The sequence below is a fragment of the Numida meleagris genome, chromosome 2 (genome assembly GCF_002078875.1).
Source record: "Numida meleagris isolate 19003 breed g44 Domestic line chromosome 2, NumMel1.0, whole genome shotgun sequence".
NCBI lineage: Eukaryota > Metazoa > Chordata > Aves > Galliformes > Numididae > Numida > Numida meleagris.
The window spans coordinates 72,595,556-72,617,637 of NC_034410.1; positions in this window are offsets into that span (position 1 = coordinate 72,595,556).

A 22,082-nucleotide genomic window follows, 5' to 3' on the forward strand; every position below is an offset into this window, starting at 1 on the left:
CCTCTTCCTTTCCTTCCCTCTTCCTTTCCTTCCCTCTTCCTTTCCTTCCCTCTTCCTTTCCTTCCCTCTTCCTTTCCTTCCCTCTTCCTTTCCTTTCCCCTTTTTCCAGGACTAGGAAAAAGACACACTTCTTAGAGCACAAGAAAATGATTCACAGTGAAATACCTGTCCAGTTGGGTAGACAGCCTACAGCTGCTGTGATGAGTGTAGCTCGCTACAGAAAAGATGACATGTTTGGTTCCATGAAAACATGCAGGAATGGCTTGCCTGTCAGTTAGGACCTAACTGAATTCCTGTGAAATTATTGAGAAGACCTCAGTGACTGTGGTATAATCTAGAATGCGACTGTGAGATGTCAGAGTAAATTTAATGTCTGGTCCCTGAGGTGTCTACTGAAATATTTTGCTCTTACATGGAGTCTTGAACATGAATTAAAATACTTACGAAAACAAAAATATTCTCATGCAGGTCTTAAAGAACGAGTCTGATATGTTCTGAGATAGATTAATAAATTTGTCAGCTCTCTAATTACAAAAAGATCTAAATTATTACCATATAGCTTCTTTTTAATTTCAAGAGCGTGAGCTATGGGAGAGCTTATTGAAGAGCCTATTGTTTTGGCTAGTGTAGAGAGTGGAAAGAACAAAGCCAAGGACATAGTTTACATTCTGCATTTAAACAACATTTGATTAGGTGATAACAGTATTAATTACTCACTGAAAGTCAAACAGACTAGGTAATCAAAAATGTATTTGCTGCAGTGACATTTGTATTGTCATGAGAAAATAGATGGCAGACAAAACACTTTGAAGAGGGAATCTGGAAAAACTAGGGCTCCAATCAATCTAAGAAATACTTCTAGGTGGTAGATTGATTTCATTACCATACCATCATGGAATACCTGGCTTAGAAAACACCAATGTAAAATCTGCATACCCTCCTACCAGAGGAAAAAGCAAACTTAGCATTATTGCATGCATTAACAAAACATTTGAACAGAAATAATTGAGATGAATTCTCAGACAATTAGAAATATTATGCTGACGTTATTGTTGAACTGCATATTAGTAGAATTTGTTCTTTTGGGATATTGCTGCCTGCTGTATTCTTTTGAGCATATGAGTAGAGCTATTGTTTGCAGCATAGATGGTATTTGAAAACAAAGAGAGTTTTACAATGAAGCAAATCAATGCCACTGAAGTAAGATTGTAGCTGAGCACTGAAAACATTTTTTAAGAAATCCATGACAAATAATGTGCAATGCTTTTATGAATGGGCTGCAAATAAGATGTTACATGTAGAATGAAGCTCAACTCATTCTCTTTCACTAGGACAGTATCTGCCTCTCATGGAATTCCTATTTTCTGTTAAAAACACAGTCTAATCTCTGGTAAAGTTGTAGAAGTTTATTCGTTTAGAAGGACAAGCTGAAAATCAGTTAATATATATTTATTAACTATGTGCAGTTAATTTCAGTTGAATTTTCATTCAAAATAAGTATAAGTGTCATTACAGCAATGTCATCCAGGAAGTAAATAATGAAAATAACAATGTTCTGAATGTTACTTACAGTGTTCATTTTGTAATGTAGCTTTACTGATTGCCTCTCCATGTAGCAGAGTTAGGTCAGGTAACAAGAGCTTGACTCAGCCTCTTCTGAGAATAGTCCCAGAACCTAGGCTTCTGCTTATAATTTTCAGTTTCTGCCAGAAATGTAACACTGATGAATATATCTTCTTATTCAAGAGAATGGCAAGGAGCCATTTTAGAAGATGGGATGGAAGAAAAGTCTAATCTGTTAGGATGTTGATAACACAAGCTTCACAGAATTTCAGTATTATAGGAGTTGGAAAGGACATCCAGAGATCATAGAGTCCAAACTCCTGCTAAAGCAGGTTCCCTAGAGTCGATTGCACAGGTAGGCATCCAGGTGAGTCTTGAATGTCTCCAGAGAAGGAGACTCTGCAGCTTCTCTGGGCAGCTTGTTCCATTGCTCTACCACCTTCAAAGTAAAGAAGCCTTTCCTCATGTTCATACAGAACTTTCTGTGTTCCAGTTTGCACCCATTGCCCTTTATCCTGTTGCTGGTCATCACTGAAAAGAGCCTGAACCCATCCACTTTACTCCCGTTCTTCATATATTTATAAGCACTGATAAGATTCGCCTTCGGTCTTCTCTTCTCCAGGCTGAACAGTCCCAGGTCCTTCAGCCTTTCCTCATAAGTGATATGCTCCAGACCTCTAATCGTTGTGCCTTTTATGGTACCCTATATGTGATACTTTTCTTTTGCTTAGTGTGTTACTTAATTTCAGTTTCTGTTATATTTAGTCCTGCCAAAGGCAACTATTCATTTGCTTCATTTTTGCATCCAGTTATTAGAATCATTACATTAATACCAGGGTCTTGTCACAATTTCAATTACAACAGCTGTTGCATACAAGTAATTAAACACCTATGCAGCAGTTTCCTCATTGCTGATTGCCATTTTCCATTCTGTTGCTACAGTTAGACTAATAATTTACACATGTACAGTGCCTTCCATGCATAGGATCTTGAACAATTAACTGTCATGGCCTCTTCCAATGCCAGTAAAATGCCAATTTATTCAACTTCCCATGTAGAACATCTGACAGTGTCTGCCTGGAGTCTGGTTTGGCTACAGAAGCAGAAAGTACCAAAGGCAAGTAAGCAAGTTGTACCAAAGCTTGCTTTAAACTGAAAATAGTGGGGCAGACAAAGCCATTTGAAGTAGATCTTTGCTAAGCAAGGGGGAAGAGGAAGAAGTTTAGAGGAAGATGAAAAAATTTTACTAGTGTAGCAGGATGCTGTGGGATCCTGAAGGACTTTGGGCTTGTCAGAAATTTGAACAGCAAGTAAGTGATATAGTCTTTCCATCAGCTGCATGTATACAGATAGGTAAAAGCTTTATATTAGTGCTTTTATTCTTTATGGTAATATTGGAAGCAGTTTTGTCCATCTTTGTTACATAACATCACTGTATACATAAGTTTCTCATAAGTGCAGCTGCTTTCCTGAAAAGAAATCATGGATCAGACTGAAATAGCTGTTCTTCAACTATCAAATTATTTAGTTGTATGTTGTTTAAGACTGAGTGAAGCATTTTCTCCACCCACTAACTTCAAATTAGTCTGAATGTTTTGAAGTACAACTCCCCATTCTCTCTGTGTTGTGCTGTCAGTCACTGAAGCACAGATTAAAAAATTTTATATGACTATTCTGTGAACTGTACTGATTTTCAGCAGCATCGATGTGGTCAAGCACTTCACAAAGTGCAGCGCAAGAATCCCAGGGTTCTCGACTCTAGATACAGTTCAATGGGACATGGGCCTTGGCAGTAACACTGAATATTCTTGCTGCTTCTCACTCCTATCGCTTTTCTCTTTTCTCTCTTGGCAGAAGCCAAAGAGATACCTAGGTAACTACAATTACAGTGAGTGTATGACAGTAATATCAAACATCCCCGACCCTTTATTCTCTGGGGTTCATTTTCTAACCAAAAACAATTCAGTGGTCTGGATTACAGATGATCCCTTCAAACAGTTGTTTGGATATAATCAAAATGTATTATCATAATGACCAATAACTGGGAAGATCTTTGGTGTTTGACAATCAAAATATAAGACATCTTGTAACATAATTCAATTGAAAATAATCTCTACTTAACTATCCATTGGCATTGTCTGACTGTAAGTTACTGTCACAGAAAATTGTAAGTGTTAGAGAAGCCTATTTTTAGCTCTTCAGACATAAATTCTCTTGATGTTTTAGCATACTTCTCACTGATTATTTTTAAAAAGTTGTAGCTGATATATAATTTTCAAATATTTTTGCTCTGAGTTTTGACTGGTGCATACAGAGATAACATCTGAAAATCAAGATACACAGACTATTAATCACAAGTATGATCTGTTGTTTTTGTGGGTTTGGGGGGTGGGGGGCCATGTCTTTCTTTTTTTCTGTAACAGAAGACAGCCAGATGAAGCTAATTTCCTGCAAAGTCAAATTAGATGAGAATACATGTATTTTCATCTCAGAAACAAATAATTCTTTTTGGCTACTCTCTGTTAAAGCTTACTAAAAGAGGAGTTAGAATTCTGGGCTAGTGAATGAGTCTTGGAAATGAAAAATAGAGATTAGAGTTTCACAGCCACTTTTACTGTCAATTTCATCTCTGACATCTGTCAGTAACCTTTTACCTGCCTCCATCAAGTGCTCTCTCAATTTGTATTTATACAAAGCTTATCCCACAGACATTATACTAGCTGCTGCAAGGGATGGAAACACAAACCTCCACAGCTCAAATCATGAGCTGAAGCAGCATGAAATAAAATTTATTTTAGGACTTTGTCTAAATTATTGTCTCTGCAGATCAAAGAGTGAGGGGTATATGTAACAGTACAGACAAGGGATGGAACCTCTAGATACTAAATACAAAAAGAGCAATAGAAATACTGAAATCTTAATATTCAAATGTCATTCATGAGATTCCACGTGTGTGTGTTTCTTCATTTGCCAAATTATGTTTTCATTAAAATGTGTATAATAACATACAAATTAACAAGTCAATTATTCAACAATGATTCTACACTGGAGAGGGAGTAGGGAAAAAGAAGGAATGCAAGGAGCTGGTTTTGAGTTTTCAATTCATTTTGCCAGCTTACATTTTCTTTCATTCACTCCACGAACCAAAAAATAGTTTCAAATATTGCAAGGTAAATGGTCTTGAAGGAATTGAACAGAAATACCTTCCTATATATTATTTCCCTATCTGAGTTTGCTGTTCTTGTTAGGTTGGCAAATAGCATCATAAACAAGATTTCTACCATTCATGTCCCTCAGTTTGATTTGGAGAGCTGTGGTGGTGACCTATGAGTTGCTTCACAGGAAATTCCCCATGCAACAACTGTACAAAATTTAATCAGCAATCTATATAAAACACTATTTCCTGAATTTTTAAGAGTGCTACATAGATTCTACATTTGAGTTGAATAAAAAGCCACAGTGTTGAAGTTATCTGCTACAAACTGCTGTCAGAGACTTTACTTGCTTTGATAATTAGTTATGAATAATATTTATATTTGCGTCCTCTAGCAGGCAGGGAGAATTTTCCAACACAAGAAATTAAATAGAAATTAAAATCCAGAAATTAAATACTTCACAAAGGCTTTGCATCTCTAGAGCTAATGGCTTGTTAAACAAATTAGAATTTGCTTTTCTAAACAATGAGATTTAGATCAATTGGTGGGAAGATTATCTACAGAATTAACTGATAAAAAATATGTGGTTTAATCACTTCTTTCTTGATGGGAAGGTCATTTTTACTAGTATTAACCTCAGTTCAGCTATTTCTAGTATCTTTCTCTCAGCAAGTGCCAAACACTTTTTCTGCATCTTCAATAACTTTTTCATTCTATCCCTCTGACATTTGTTATTTGTTTGTTCAATCACTCTTTCTTATGCTCTTAGTCTTTGTTATACCTGCTCTGCCACTGCTGGTTCCCCTATACATTAGGAGGGTCAGCCACCCCAGCAGACCCAGGTGTGCTCTGCTGGGATGTTTTCCCCTCCATTCTCTAGAGGTTTCCCACCAGCTGCGGAGGTTAGCAGTCAGAAAAGGAACACAGGAGTGCTCCTGTAGCCAGGCACACTCTTTTAATAGAAAAGGTTAACTGTGAGCAAAAGAGCTTTCTGTGATCATCCGTCACAGAAAGCAACATCTGCAATTGGATTTTGAAAGGAAATTATGTTATTTACAAAATCGTACTTGTCCTGTGCCTTTGTCATTGTCGTGATTGTGATGGTTGATTGAGGGGGGTTTTTTTTTTTTTTTTTTTTTTTTTTTTTTGTGAGCTGAATTTTTGAGGAGTTGGAGGAAAATGCATTTTCTTCTGTCTGATTTAAAGCCATACTACTATCAGACTGCAGTCATTCAGAATCCAAATACATGGCAGCAGCAAGTGGAACGTTTAATATACTAACAGTAAAATCATGTTTAACTTAAGAGATATTTGTGTTGCATGGTAGGCTATGTTTCCAAGTAAAGAAAATTTAGAAAAGAAAAGAAAGCAACATGGAATAAAATATTTTATAAGACTCCTCCACTTTTTGCAGAGTTGATGGGAAGAAGGAGTTTCATCACATCAGGTGATGGTTCATTACTTGCTAAATGAGTCATACCTGTGCCTGCTTGGACTGCCAGCTCATACCACTCTCATGATCACAGCAAGATTTTCTCTTGATGAGCTTCACAGGCAGTTATTTTATCCTCCTTGCCTCAACACTGGTTCTATGCACTGTGGGATTTTTCTCACAGCACATTTTGTGATAAAAAATGGGAGCCAGCTGGAAGCAATAGCAATTCTGGCTCTTGAGGTCAAGTGCCAAGATTCTCTTTTCCAAATATCCTGTTGTTCCTTTCATTTTGTTTGATTTATTCCACTTATAACTGTTTCCAGCCAGACTGGACAAAATGTTGTTCTGTGCTACAGAGTTTATAACTGCAAATACATAGTGCTTTGCAGAGATATTTGCAAAGAAATCTCAGTGCCGGGCTTTCTGAGTATTGCGTGCTAGACTTTCACTCTCCTGAGCAGTATTTGCAGCAGTGTTACTACCAGTACTGACAGATATCTTGTGTGTGGCTATGATGACAGGAGGACAACACATGTTGGCTCCTTTAGGAAGAACTCTTCTGGTGTGCAGAAGCATTTCTAGACATAATGATATGTAGAATACGATACCTTTATGCTAATGTTTGCAGATTTATTTATTTGTTTTACATTGAATGCAAACAAGTAAAAATAATGAAATCAGTGCTTATAGGACAGTCTTTCAGGGTTTTTCAGAATACTGTGAGCAGAACAAAGACAAATTCTATGTTCATAATAACGGACATGAATACCTTGTGTTTTGGCATTAAAGATAAGAGCCCTGACTACTTCTTTTAATTCACATGCTGTGGAATACATCATTATGTATCATAAAACTGTATGAGTACATCAAGAAATATATAAAACTACTGATGAACTGTTTTAAAGTGTGGAAAATATATATGAAATATGGTATAAACATATAAAATTTATTTGTAAGAATACCTACTTTAAAATGTCTATAAATCATTGGAACTACAGGTGTGGGTTTTTTTTTTGTTTTTAATATGCTTTAATGTATTGGATTATACATATATATTTTCATTTTTATGATAGATGAATAAGCCTGTGTCATTCTTTTCCCACAACAAATACAAATGGAAATGGATGTAAATATTGAATTAAGAGAACAATGTATAAATATTAAACTAAATTTCAAAGCAGGGTTAGATAAAATTGGAACAACTGGAACAAACAATTTGAGATTTAAGATTAGGAAGCCCTTATTCTGAGGGGACATCCCAGGTGCCAAGAAGAAAAAGAAATACTCAAACAGTACTTTTTAGGGTGAATGACACAATTTCTTAAAAGCAGAAGAAAAACTATATATTACAGAATGTGTTTCAGTTCTTCTGCCTGTAACCTCAAAATAAAAGTGATTATAACATTAGATATGTCATTGGAAAGTTCAAGAAGAAAACTCTGACTCCAAAGTGGTGTTAGAAAGCAGCATTTTTTAATTCATGATATGTACCAGGCGAGTTGACAAATCAAGCATGCACCCTCAGAGTTTGAGTTCTACATATATATAGCTAATGCATACATATGCAGTATGTTTCCTGGAAACTACATACATATTCATTCTTTTCCCAAAGACTTATTAATGTATGCTCATGTTCTCTGACGATGCACGGTGTGGCCCTCAGGTGGTTGTACAGCCACCTACTTCATCCCCTTCATTCCATCTTCAGCTTCTTCACAGTGACTCTTGTTCAACTTTCAACTGCTTTCCCTCAGTTTGGCAAATTTCCATTACTTGTTATTCCATAATGAGCAGCTCTGTAACTCAAAACAATTTATATGAAACCCAAGGAGAGTCCTTGCACCTGGTGGATAAAAAGCTCCCAGTACAGACTATATAGATAAGAAGTGGTCTGTTGTGAAGTCAGTGGAGCAAGGATTTGCTCTCACAAGGCAAGACTGTTAGGCCTTCACATATCAAACAATCAAGCAAAGCTAAACCAGAAAATTTTACTGAAACAGCACACATTCTTTCATTTTGCTGAATTAATATATTCGTCCTTAAATAAATAATGCATTGATCCCTGCTGCTAAACCAGCCTGTATTAGATACATAAAATTCTTGCACTTTGTTCAATGTACCCATTTAATTGAAATTAGTAGATATTTTCAATTATTTACAGCTGCTGGGGATTAAGTGGACTGTCATGATATTTGTGACAATAAGAAGATACTTCCAATTTCTCACATTTCTCTCCCTTTTACAATGGCTTCAAACAGCTGTGTTAAGAATTGTTCCATTTTTTTTGTTTTGTGGTGTTTTTTTGTTTTTTTTTTTAGAGATCTCAGTATTCAATCAGTGATATTGAATTAGCTATCTGAGTCAAGGAAGACATCTACATAGGCAGCAAAAACATAACTTATGCCTGCTTTGGAAAAGATACCAAAGTATCTCCCTTGCTCACAAGTCAAATAAGTGAACAGATTATGTCCACACAACTCAGATTTGCTGATCTTCCAGAGAAAATTATTGTGTTCATGATACATGTCCCATGTGCATGACTAGGATGCCTCATCATAGGATGACAGTGTGGGAGGTTCACGTTAGTCCTTCACTCTTCTCTGGCACTTGACTGCACATACTCTGTTAAGAGAATATTCATGTATTTATGACATTTAAAATTAGAGCACTTACTCTTGAGTGACAGAATATCCCTCTACAGGATAATAGGGATGCCATGATCCACTCCTGGTGGATCACTGCAGAAAAAAAGACAGAACTATGAGATTGCTTTAGTGTATCATTCAGTAAACACTTGCATTTTGCTGCTGTTTTTTTTCCTTATTGTTAGTTTATTCTACCCCAGTTGACATTTATCGTTGATATTTTTAATGAAATCTGCTATGATACTGTTTCAAGGCAGTTAAACAAGACTGAAAGTTTTAGGTAAATGTACATAAACTATGTCAGTGTAGGTTCACTGGGTATCAAAACAAGTAAGTTGTACTGACATGAATTTCCTAATGAATACAATACTTGATTTTGGGAAAAAAAAAAAATAATAAGTATTACTGATGTGTCATTAAAGAATGTTTGAGAATAGGACAAGTTTGTTTTTAAGGTTACCTCATAAGAGGAATTTTTCCACGATGATTTACATACTGATAATCCTGCAACAGTGAAGGGGCACATTAAATGAAATCCTGTAGTCCATTGTATCATCTGAATGCATCTTCTACCCTTTCATATTGGCTGCTTCGAACTTTGTTAGTGAGAACTAATCCAAACATGTAAAAGGTAAGCTTTGTGGCAGAGAAATGCAATCAAGTGTTCCATTGTTTCAGACTGTATTGTTATCAATTTTCTCACTGCAAATATTATGTAACACAAGAAGCAATGGCCTCATCAGCTAGGATTCTATTCAATATCTTGGGACAGGAGTAGGAGGGCAAGACCTGGAGTATTTAATTAAGAATTGGCCTTGGCATTTATTTGGAAATAAAATGTTAAGAAAGAGAGGATCTCTTTTCTGCTTTCTTTCCTCAAAATCCCTAATTCCATCTTGTTCATTTTACTGGTCCCCAGGCCCTTTTGAAAACATCTGTTACTCCCTTCTTGATAGCTGTAGTGATTCTAATCTGGAATAATAAGTGTGTTTCATTATGAGTACATGGTAAGGGTAAGCATTTGCCACTAATAAGCTGCAGATGCAGCTTTAATCCTACAGTTTCCCCCCCAACCAAGAGTGACAGTTAAAAGCTATGGATGAATCTTCTCATGAACAACAATTTAATTCAGACGGACTAAGAATACTGGAGCTGTCAGAACTGAAAGACTTCTGTGATTTTCTTGAATCATCCACTGGTTTTATTTCATCAGAAAAAGTGTCTGGTATTTATGATTAGATTTCATAGCCATTAGATCATATCTAGTAGACCATTACCTGTCAAGTATGCTCTCTTCAGAGCATAGAATTTGAACATGTAAAGCAAAATGATATATGTCAATGATGAAAATAACTACACAAACGTGCTGGAAAAATAATAAACTGCTCTAGAATTCTGACTCTTAAAAGGTGTAATCAAGACATTCACTTTACATTGTTTCCCCAATTCTTTCATAAATCTTCATTTCATTAAGAGAATAAATATGATTAAACCCAAGATCCTTCTCTCTCCTTAGAAGAGATTGACAGAGGTGATATTGGCTCATCTGAAGGTCAATAATAATTTCTCAAAGATATTTTCATTCATAACCATTACCACCTTTGTTTTATATTATAGTCTCGTACCCCATAGTTTTGTCAAAAGTTTGTTGCTGTTGTTTTTTTTCCCAATGAGTTTTTCAGTGTTGGAGTCGTTGAGTCATCACATATCCCAAGACTGTTCCATTTGATTTCCACTGGCCATGTGTGGGAGTACATATCCAGATCTATGACAATATTCTTCCACGATTTCTTTATGGACAGGAGAATTATAATTTTTGTTTTACTACATACCTAGACTATAAGCTTCAATTTTGTTGGCTTTTATTTTCACTTTGTGCTCAAAATTTTCATACTTCAGACTCCCAGGGAGTATGAGGAGCAGAATTAGTTAAAGCCGGTACTATGTGGATTTATTACAAGTCCATATGCTAGACATCTCCTAAACTATTATTACTTCATCTCCAAACTTACCTGCTAGCACCTCAGTTTTTTCTCCTTTTTTTTTTTTTTTTTTTTTTTTTTTTGGACATTTGCTGTAAAGATAACTGGGAAAGAATTGGTAGGCTACATAATCTTTTTCTCACAGAATGAACATGAGGACACCGAGAAAAATAACTACCAGAATTCTGTATTGTTTCAGTGCTGAAGAAAAATATATTGGTAATTACAGAACCTTAAAAGATCAACTTGAGTAAAATTTTATGAAAGACTAAGGACAAACCCTAGCAGTAAAAAAAAGCAAGATGAAGAAAAGTCACTGAAAACCCTTGCCTTTTTCCATGTATCGGTGTTTCCTATGTACCATTGCTCTGGAAAGGCTACCTGTCCTGGACGTTTTTGTTCTTTGAGTCCTCTCTCATTAGGTCGCCATAAGCAGATCTCAGAACAAGCCTAAATCTGGTCTCCCAAAGTCCCAGACTATGACTTTTCTAATTGTCTATCTCAATTTGCTCAGATCTTAAGCTCTGTTATCACATGATTGCTACTTTAAAGGCTGCCATTGTCTTCTGCAACATCTGTCCATTCTTTCTTATTTATTAAAAGCCAGTCCAACAAGGCACTTTCCCTAGCTGACCTAGGAATCGTCAGTTCATTAATCATCATCAACTGTCCTTGACAGTCTCCACAGATTACCTGGATTGCTTGCCCTGAGTCAAATTCCTTTCCCAGTAAATACCGAGGTGAGATTAATTGTGTAGAATCATTATGTATGTAAATATTTTTACTGAATTCCAACACTCATTTTTTCCTTTGAAGAATGTTTCATTTAAAAAATATGCAGCAGCAAACTAAGTACATTAAGTGAAAATCACTCCAATCAACCACCCAGGCATGTACTATTTACCTTGAAAGATGGTGTAATCGATTGTAATTGATTTTTATTCAGTGCAGTCTGTCAGTAGTACAGCAAAAATAAAGGATAAGAAGGAGAGTTTCCATTTGTTTGATACAGTAGTAGAGTAAAACAAAATAATTCTCCCATATTCATGAACATGAGCTAGAGCCTTACAACTCATTGGCTGTCTATATAAGTAATTATTTTGCCATTTAAAAGATATATACAGATTTTGCAATCCAGCTGTGAAACCTAGGATATCAAGTTTTCGTAGTTTTTCTTTATAGCATGTTTTTTGCTTAAATGAAAATTCATACTCAGAAATTGCTGAAGAACAATGAAACTATCATGATTAACCTGTGTTCCCAGTGCAAAATTAGCAAGTGGCCACCATAAATGAGTGGTTTTAGTCCCATATTAAGAGCCCACAGTCTTCTGTCATCAGATCAGTACAGGAACCTCTCCCACTTTGAGAGCATGAAGTAGTAGACATATTTCTCTGTGGTAGAGGTGGCAGGCTTTACAACCCCTTGTTTGGCTGGAACTTCATTAATGACACAACTCCACCAGTGTGAAGCCACAAAATATAAAATTCAGAAGATAATAATATATCTTCTATTGCTTTCAAGAAAATCAAATAGCAGGAATTATAGTAATTACTGTTGTTTACCATGAAAATTGTCAAAACATTTTCCTGGAAAGTTGGATTTTTATTTATTTATTTATTAAGTATCTGGTCTCAAGAGCAAATATAAGTAAGGTCTTCCAACTCCAGTTTAAATATCTGTTTGTAGCATATATATATAAAAAAAATCCTGCATGGAAAAGTTACATTAAAATGAAACTCTGGAAATTGAAACAGAGTTTTTTATGTTTCTTACCAAAGTTATAATGCATCTTTGCCGCCTAACTGCAGTTGCATTGCCACAGATGCATTTTCCCCAATTCAACCCCTGTAGGAGACGGAAGAGTGTTGTAGTAGGCGTGTTGCGGACCTCGGTTTGTAACGCGGAAAGGCCCTTCCCCATAAGCTTGTTATTGGTTCGCCTGAGAGGCTGAGCCTGTGTCGTGGACACAGGGGATTGAACTTCTTGGAAGCACAACAATTCCGTGTATGGCCTGTAGGAAGTGACAGGTCAGAAGCGGGAGATTCAATATGATTGGCCAGGAGCACCGCGTGAGCTTCTGGAACAGTCTAGCAAGAAGATAAGAAACACTATATATTTCTTTAGCTTTTACCAATAAACGCCATTTTGACATTTTGCTGCACATCATATTGATGCTGTGTGTGGTATTTGGTCAGGACCGGGTTTAGGTTCCTTTCGTGCAAGAACAATACATAAAGGGGCCGCCGGAGCTCGGTAACAGAAGAGCATTTGAAACATCTGTCACTTGATGAAAATAGGTTAATTGCTACATTCTCATGGTATTCTTAGTTGAGTTACTATATAAAAATTTATGGGAAAAAAAAAAGAAAGAAAGAAAAAGATATGCCAGAAGATTGTATATATATATTTCTGTAAGCGCACAGGAAAATTAATTTCCTGTGGGTATGGATAGCTCAGACTCTTCTTAAAAAATAAGCTAATTAGCTCTATGGTATTATGAGAGAGACAAAGAAAAAAGACTGATGTTTTGTCCTTAAAAAAAAAAAAAAAAGAGATATTTTAATAAAGACAATGGGAACTAGGTTTGAAAGGAAATAAGAAAATTATCCGTACTTTGGTCAAATAAAAAAGTTTACCACAGGATAAGTGACTTATACAGTTTTGTTGTATCAGCAATAAAAGTATAAACTGACAACAAATAAAACCAATTGAACAAAAAACATTTTCACTGAAATGAAAATCATTAATGTTCTCTCAATCTCTCAATGGCGGTAAATAATCCATATGAATAATTTTGTATTTTGGGAAATTTGATTCTCCAGAAGGAAGAAAAAATTCTAAGAAAAACAATTTCTAGAGGGTTCTTTAGGATTATGAAATAAGGAAAGCCTAAAAACCTAAGAGATGTGCATGGAAATTGCGTGTATGAATAGTGATGCCACTGCATATTCATTATTTTGCCTAAGATGCCTAGAATGATGGAAATAATTTATTTAAAGTATTTTGGAATTGACATTTGGAGATTTGAAAGAACTTAGCACACAACAATTTTAAACTAGAAGAGAGAAGATTTAGATTAGATGTTAAGGGGTAAATTTTTTTCTCAGAAAGCGGTGAGGCGCTGGCACATGTTGCTCAGAGAAGCTATGGATGCCTTTCAGGTTGGAAGGTTCCTGGAGAGCCTTATCTCTTAGCTGGCAACTCTGCTCAAGGCAGGTGGTTGGAAGTGGATGGTCTCTGGGGTTCTTTCCAACACAGGACATTCTGTGATTCTATTAAGCATTTGCTGATAGAATTGCTTATTACAACCTCGAATACAGCACATTTGATCACTAAAATTTTCATGGAAACTTTCTTTGGATATTGGTCGGAACATGTCAGTTAGTCTCCATAAACCATTCAATTATTTCTGAGGATGTCTCAGAACACAGACATCTTATCTGATGTCTTTGATACACTTCTTTTCCACAGATCTTTTAACATATGACAGATAGCTACATAACAGATTAGAAACTTTTAGAAGAGGAATAAGATACACACCAAGCTCCAACACCTTTAGTGTTCATCTAGCACTGATAGTCAAAGGAACCACCTGTGTAGCTGATTGAGATGGTAGAACATCTGCTGTTGCTTCTGACAGTTGGAAATAGAAAAGCTGGGACATGTCCTGACAGAACCAAGTGGGAAGAAGAGGTGATTATCATTGGGACTGCAATACAACGGAACAATTGGTCTCAGTAAGAGTCCTTGACTCATTTCCTACAAACACTAAGATCTCATTTCAATAAGGATCATGTTGCTTTTTCAACCCAGTTTTTAAACAGCTCCCTTAGGTAATGAGTCGCTGTATCTAGAATCATGGTTTATATTTTACACCCTGATGCTTCTCTGAGAGAATCAAGTTACCTCCCACTGTCTGGTTCATTATTAAAAAAAAATAAAAATAAAATAGAAAAAGCTAAGGCTTTTTTTTTATATATATAACAGTAGAATTAGTTTTGTTGTTGTTGTTTGCTTGTTTTTGTAGACCAGAGTACCAATTGCACAAACTGTCCTATGCTTCTGCTGCCAAAGCTTTAAACTGTGCCTCATGGATGTGCAGTTATGCCATTACACTCAGTAAAAGCTACTGAAATTCCTATTACTGGAGCTCTTTTGTGCACCTGCCAGTAGTTATTATAAATATTTAGTTATGGATTTAGCTATGTACAGTATCACTGTAATGGTGCATTTCCAGTATAGCCCACTCCGCATTTACCAATGCATCATGTGTAAGTCAATTGAGTACCAAAAGAACAACAACAAAATGTGAAGATTCTCCATTTTAACTTATTGGTATGCAAACTTAAAGCAGACTTCATTGTTTTACTAGAATGATAGTAATTTTCAAAAATGTGCAGAGTAGAGGGTGTTGTTACTGTGTGTGTATAGGAGAAAAAAGAAGCATTTTCCAAGTGGATATTTGAAGACAAAAGTTAACTCATCTATTTCATACCACTCATGCAGTTTTAAAACTAGTCACTAAATATACTGATGAAGCCCATCATTAAATCCAGACTGGACTTAACTATGTGGAAAATACACCACCCTTCGTGTTTTATTTTGAGGGAAGGTCTCCTGAGAACCAAAAGTGCTGCCCAACTAGTTTTCATCAGCAGCTAGGATCTTGGAAGAAGTTACAACAAGGAACAAATGTGTGCCACATCATATGAGAGAGAACAGTCTGAAAGAGACAGACTAAGAGCTTGGTTGAAACACTTTTTGTCAACTTCCTTTTTTTATTCACCTGCAGAAGATGGCTCTAGTGAGATAGAGTGTTTAGAAAGTTCTAGTATTAATTCTAGCAAAGCTCAAACTAGTATGTAAATCAGCCTAATTTAAAGTAAACTTAAGCAACAGATACAGTGGTTTAAAGTTGACTTCAGTAATGGCAATGTTACCTACTACATATACGTTCAGAGAAAATGAGCTCAGAAGGGAAGGGCAGAGTCTAGAGTGCTGTTACCTGTGACTCATTTTCTCTATATTTTTGGGCTGCAAAGTTCAAGAATCCCATGACTGGGATGGGCAAAATTATCTAGATGACTAAACCACAAAACTACCACAAAATTAGACCACTGCTACACTTAGTATTTAATGGTTAAACAATATCCTAAAACAATGGATTATCAGAAATAGGAAGATTTTTCTCTGTTCAAGAAGGGCAGTTTCTAGAACAAGAACAAGGGGTTTCTGGGTGTGCATTCCATACCTAGAAGACTGACCAATCTCATGGCACTTGCAGACTTAACTGTTAGTAATCCAGAAACTGATAGCCTTAGAAATCCAAGCTGTTCAAAAGCAACTCTCATAGCATTAGAGACAATAGAATATTAATTTGTCTTCAAGGAGAAGAAAATCTAGCTGTTATTATCCTTGCTATTCTAGATGCTCATCAGAGAGTGACCTGGTTTATCTTTTGGGTGGACATTTTGAGCACAAGTCATTTCTCATCAAATGTATCCAGTTGCATTTTGAAAAATATAGAGCTACTTGTTATCAAAATAGTAGTCCTCATCCCATTCAGACAGTTCTTTTGAACATTTAAACATAGATGAATGGCAGATTTGATGGTGTTGAGAACCGTGGATTCTGCAACAACATGGGCTTACCTAAGGTGATCTTAGGAGCTGAGTACATCAAAAAGCATATGGTATGTTGTGCTTGGTGTTTTCATGATGGTAAGAATTCTAGGAAGCATTTGAATTCAGATTTAAATTATTGCTTATCAAATAGTACCCTCTGTGTTTTCTGTTAATATAATCACTGTGGATCATCATCAATACTTTTCTATTTCCTCAGTTTTTTTCTTCTATTTACTTCAGACCAGAATGTAGTTCTTTGTTTTCAAACCTCCCAGGGGTGAACTATATAGAAGATAACATTGTTATGTCTGACAACAAGATTACCTTAAAACAAAATGTTCTCAGGAACTTTGAACTATAATATTCACTTAAATAAAGGTCTGTGTTAAATATTACCAAGTTATTTACTTTGTTCTTCTGCTCATTTTGTTAATATCTGCACATTCATTTCATGGTAGATAATTAAAATGTAAATTTGTAAGACTAAATTTTTGCTCTGGTATGAATGTTTGCTCTCTGTCCTCATTATACTTCTAAATAATGAAAATTCTTAAAAGTTAATATTTTTTTACTTATCAAACTTAATGACATTCTTTATATTTTCTTCTATAACATATATTACCGAAACTCATTGTAGCAATGTTTTTGTGTTGACAGTTATCTATTACGTGTAGTGAGAGTTCACAAAGTGAAAATCTAAACCGGAATTCTATATATTTGAAAGGTGTAGCTTCTAGTAATCTTCCTCAGATCAGGTTGGACAGAGAAAAGAACACAACTTCATGTCTTTTTCATATGTGGAAGACTGAAACCTTTAGGAAACTTAACAATACCTTCTAATTAGTATAGCCATTGTCATACAGATATCCTGATACCGGCTTTTTAAAAGATAATGTCTGCTTTTCCTGTCCATTTTCATTTTTGAACAATTAGCTTTTTTGTATATCTGACAGGAACTTGATTAGTGGCCTTGGATGACAAAGTTACGCGTATGTTCTGAATCAGAAGAAAGAAGGTATTTTCCTTTTTATCTCTTCAGTGACATTCATTAGAGTATGCAGGTTTTCGTGTCCTATGTAAAAAGTTAATGGATTGCTGCAAAGGGAATCCTTTAGTTTGCTAAAATTCACATTTCAGCTATTTCTGAGGGAAAGACCTAACACAGTGCAAGTTTTAAATTAAGTTCAGCAGTAGATGATAGATACAAAGCAGAGAACAAAAAGATGAAGAAGAAAAGGTAAATTATAAAAAATAAAAAATTGTTAAGAAATTAAGCCACTGAACAGCAGGATTTTTTCTTTTTTAATTTTTAACTTTTGAGAAAAGAAAATGAAGAATTTAGAAGAACATGGTTTTGGTGAGTTCTAAGGCAAGTTTTTATTTCATCTGTCTATTAATAAATACATATCCTTCCCCTAGTTCTTATAAATGTAGATAGCATGATGTTTCCTTTGCAATAACAGAAGTACTGCAAATAAGAAAAGTAGAAGTAGGACTGCTGTTGCTGAACTGTTTTTACTCAGATTATTTCAAGTTAATTTCTTTCATTTAGAAATTATCAGACCTGAAAAATGACTGTTTTTTTTATTTCTTTTCTGTATGGATACTGTACATGTATATAAAAAAAAAAAACAACATATTAGATGGGCTATACTTAATAATATTACATATATTATTATATTAATAATATACTGGAAAGTCAAAGAATGATATAACACTTATAACATTGTAGGCATAAGGTTCATTTCCTTCTTACAGCTTCTCTTATATGAAATACTTGGACATTTCTTCGTGTTTATTCATATTGTCTGTATATATTTGTATATACCAGGCATTAAAGGCTATTCTGGCAATGGTCCCTAACACGTGGCTGGAATGATTTACACAGTAGCTATTTTAAGATGAGGAAAAGAATGTCTTGGTTTGCTACCTTTCTGTAGCCTACAAGATAGATGGAAGTAATCTATTTGTTTGAGTTCCCAGGCCTTCAAGTTCAATGTCATTAGTTGTACAGAAGGAACAGAAGAAATTACATATCCAGTGCCTTTGTATCTTTAAGAAGCTTTGAAAACTGGATGATATCACAATTTATAATAAAAACACATCCTGTTTGAGGATCCTGTAGCTGGTTTTAAACAAATTAAGAAGAGGTAGAGAATGAAAAAATACAGAAAGCTTCCATATTCTGCATGGAAATGACTATATAAATACAAAAATTTTAAATAAACCATGCCTTAGCCAACTGATCAGGCAGACATACTATCTGAACCATGGCTACTATCATGTTATCTAATATTTGCAAATTTTGAAAATGAGAAAATTTACAGTCACTGTCACACATCTGACATTGTGAAGTATCAAAACTGGACACTTGATTGAAAATTTCAAGAGAGAACAATAGGCTGTACAACGTTCTGCTTAGAAATCAGAATGATTCACTTGGCTAAAATGACAAAAAAAAAAGATTAAACTAAAATGACAAAAAAAAAAAAAGATTAAACAATTCCTATTTTCTAGAAAAGATAATGTATTTTCTTTTTTCCCTTAGAGATAGGAAGTCAATTGTCCCTATTAGAGGTTGAAATGCATGCCCTATGAACCCCTGTAACCTAAAGGAAAATGTTTTATCCATCATTTAATATATTTTTCCGCATCCCTTCTGTACAGTTCATGTTATTTAAATATCTGTCACATGGAGAATATAGAATAGTGGTTATATTTTATTAAGAAAATAAATCATGGCGGAAAAGTACTGCTTGCACAGAATAATCAGCTGATTTTATGGATTTTTATATAGTTAACCTTCACAAGTGAACACAAATTTGTTGGCATTTTCACCTCTTTAGCACACAAACCAACACTGAATGCTAATGTTTAAGGCACTATAGGCTACTCCTGCAGAATGCAAAATAATGATCACTTGCTCACTCAGGATTTCTTCTACTGCTTGGACTTTCACATCATTACATTTTAGAAAACTCTGCATGATTTCAGTCTGGAGGTACACTTAACCAGTAATCTCAAAACTCTGGGAAAAAAATAAAGTTTTCAATTTCTGAATTTTTTGTATTTTTATATTTTATATTTTATATATTTATAATTTATATATATATATATATATTATATTTATATATTTATATTTTATATTTATTTTATATTTTATTTATTTTATCTTTTAAATCATGTTTTTTTAAATTTTAAAATTTTTTAAATCATGGCTTTTTAAATTTTATATTGTAAATCATGGCTTTCCTTCTCATTGGTAGTAATGAAACTTGCCTGCTAATCACAGACTATAAAGTGCTGAGTGCCAAGTCCTTTGAACTGGAATATTTCATGGTTTACAGAGTATATCTGTAATCAAGGATTAAATCATAAATCGGACCTTGGTGAATTTCTAAGCATTTAGAGAACAGTTAAGTAGCTAGTGTATTATTTAATTATCTCAGTCACAAAGGTCTGCAAAACTAGGCTCACCAGATCACAATAGGTTCTTTGTTCTAGGTGGAACATCCAAGAGCAGTGCATGTTTCATCTACTCAATTTCCGTGTACTAGGAATAAATTAAAATCTGGAACAGAAACTGGCTTTACTACAGTGGCCTTGGACTGAGGGGAAAATTTCAAAGGTCAGATTTGAACTTCTTCCCACTGAATGTTTTTGAATTTCTAGCATTTTCTGGAGTCTTCCAGGTTTTTATGCTGTACACCTTCACCATAATTTCTATCTCAAAGGAAAATCTGGCTGCCACTCAGCCCAACCCAGTAGCTGTCACACTTCATGCTGTATACAGGCCACTATGTGACTTACAGTGACTTACACTTAGAAATTTGTGATACAATGAAAGGCAGGAGAAAGGAGGAGGCAGTTTTTACTGAGATGGAAATCCATGAAAGCATTCAATAGTTAGCTATGAAACCTCTTTGCTAGAGAGCAGGCATGTTCAACTTTAATTTGCAAAATGAAATCAAGTAATTTATGAAATCAAAAGGAAAATTTGAGCCAGAATTTTAAGATGAAAAATGTCTCAGATATTTTGCATTTTTGGTGGATTTGACCTCTCATTTAAAATTAGTTAAAAATGCATCTTTGAGGTGAAAATTAACTGTGTGCTATGTTTTAAACAATAACAGCATTCAAAATGACACCTTAATTATGGCAAACTCATGTCACGGCAAAGAATTTTATGCATTTTGATATATTGGCTAAACGCACTCCTGCAAACAGCGAAAAGTATGTAGCTGTACTTTCCCTTCTGGCGTGGAAGCAGAGTAGGTGTCCTGATTTCAGCCACAAAAGTGTTAACAGCACACCAGTGTTTTGACTGTCGTTCCTCTAGATATGCACATCTTGACCCTGACTTGCTGACCAAGCTTCCTGCCTTTACCTCTAAGCTGTCTCATTGTAGTGGACAGTCCTGGTGATCTGGACTCTTGAATAAACCTGGTTACTACCACCCTGCATTGACCACCTTGTTTCAAAGCTCATCTCCTGGTTCCTTTCCCCTTGATGAGCAGTCTGTCCTTGCTGCTCCCTGTTTATTTCTGGGGAAAAAAAAAAAAAAAAAAGCAGCAAGCAAACTAAAAAATCTTAGTGAAGAGAAATGGACTCAAGAGATATTGGACAGAAGCAGGAGTTTAAAAAAAATCTTTTTCTTCATAAACTAAATCATGTGAAACACCAGTACATTGTCACACTCATTAAAAAAAAACACCAAGTAATAAATAAAAATAACAGAAAAAGAATCAGAAGAACTCTCATTAATTTATTCTTATCTTAAGAAAGAGGTGATTTGGGATAGAGATGGTGAATATGGTGAAGTTTACATCTGTCCAAATTATCTCTTTCTTAAGATAATATGCACATGTACTCAAATACACATACACTAGGATTTCAATGATTAAGTCTACATTATATCTCATTACAAACATTTATTATGATTCTTCTGGCTGCCTTTTTTCTTCTTCCATTTGTTCTACTGGTTGGAATAATACATCAGTGTGTGACAGAATCATCGCTCAGCTGCAGGACATCTTGAGATGAATTGTCTCTGTATCAACTATACTCCTACTGAAATCATGCCTAGGTTGGACGGTCCTTGTATGAAGGTCATTATTGCAGGAAAACATTATTGTAAAAATTTTGAATCCATTTTGAGACCTTAGGAAGGCTGCCTACTCCTATAATTAATTTCATCCTCAGTCCACTTGCCAATGCTTTAATCAGTTGAATCAGTACTACTTAGCCCATGAGAACAATGTACTGAATTGCCTAACTTGGTGAATGCTAGCTTTACTTTGTCAGCAGAATTCTCACTGGTTTGGGGAATGCATGAAAATGTTGTCCATGTTTGTTTTATTTCAATTATACTGGTTAAACTCCAGTGATATGAACAAAAGAAAAGGCTTAAGAAAGGTCATTTTGTCTCATACAGTCAGACAAATATCAGCAGCTTTTTTTTTTTATAACCATCAATGGACCACTGATGCACTGGAAATATCATCAATACTGTTACCAGTAAGCAATACCACATATCTCTGGAAATATCAACAAATAATCTTCCATTAAATATTAAAAATAGGGAAAACATAGCAACTCTTTTGGGTTCTCTCATAAATGAAATTCATTTTTCACATGAATAAAAAAGAAATTCAACTAATATCAAAACTGAATCA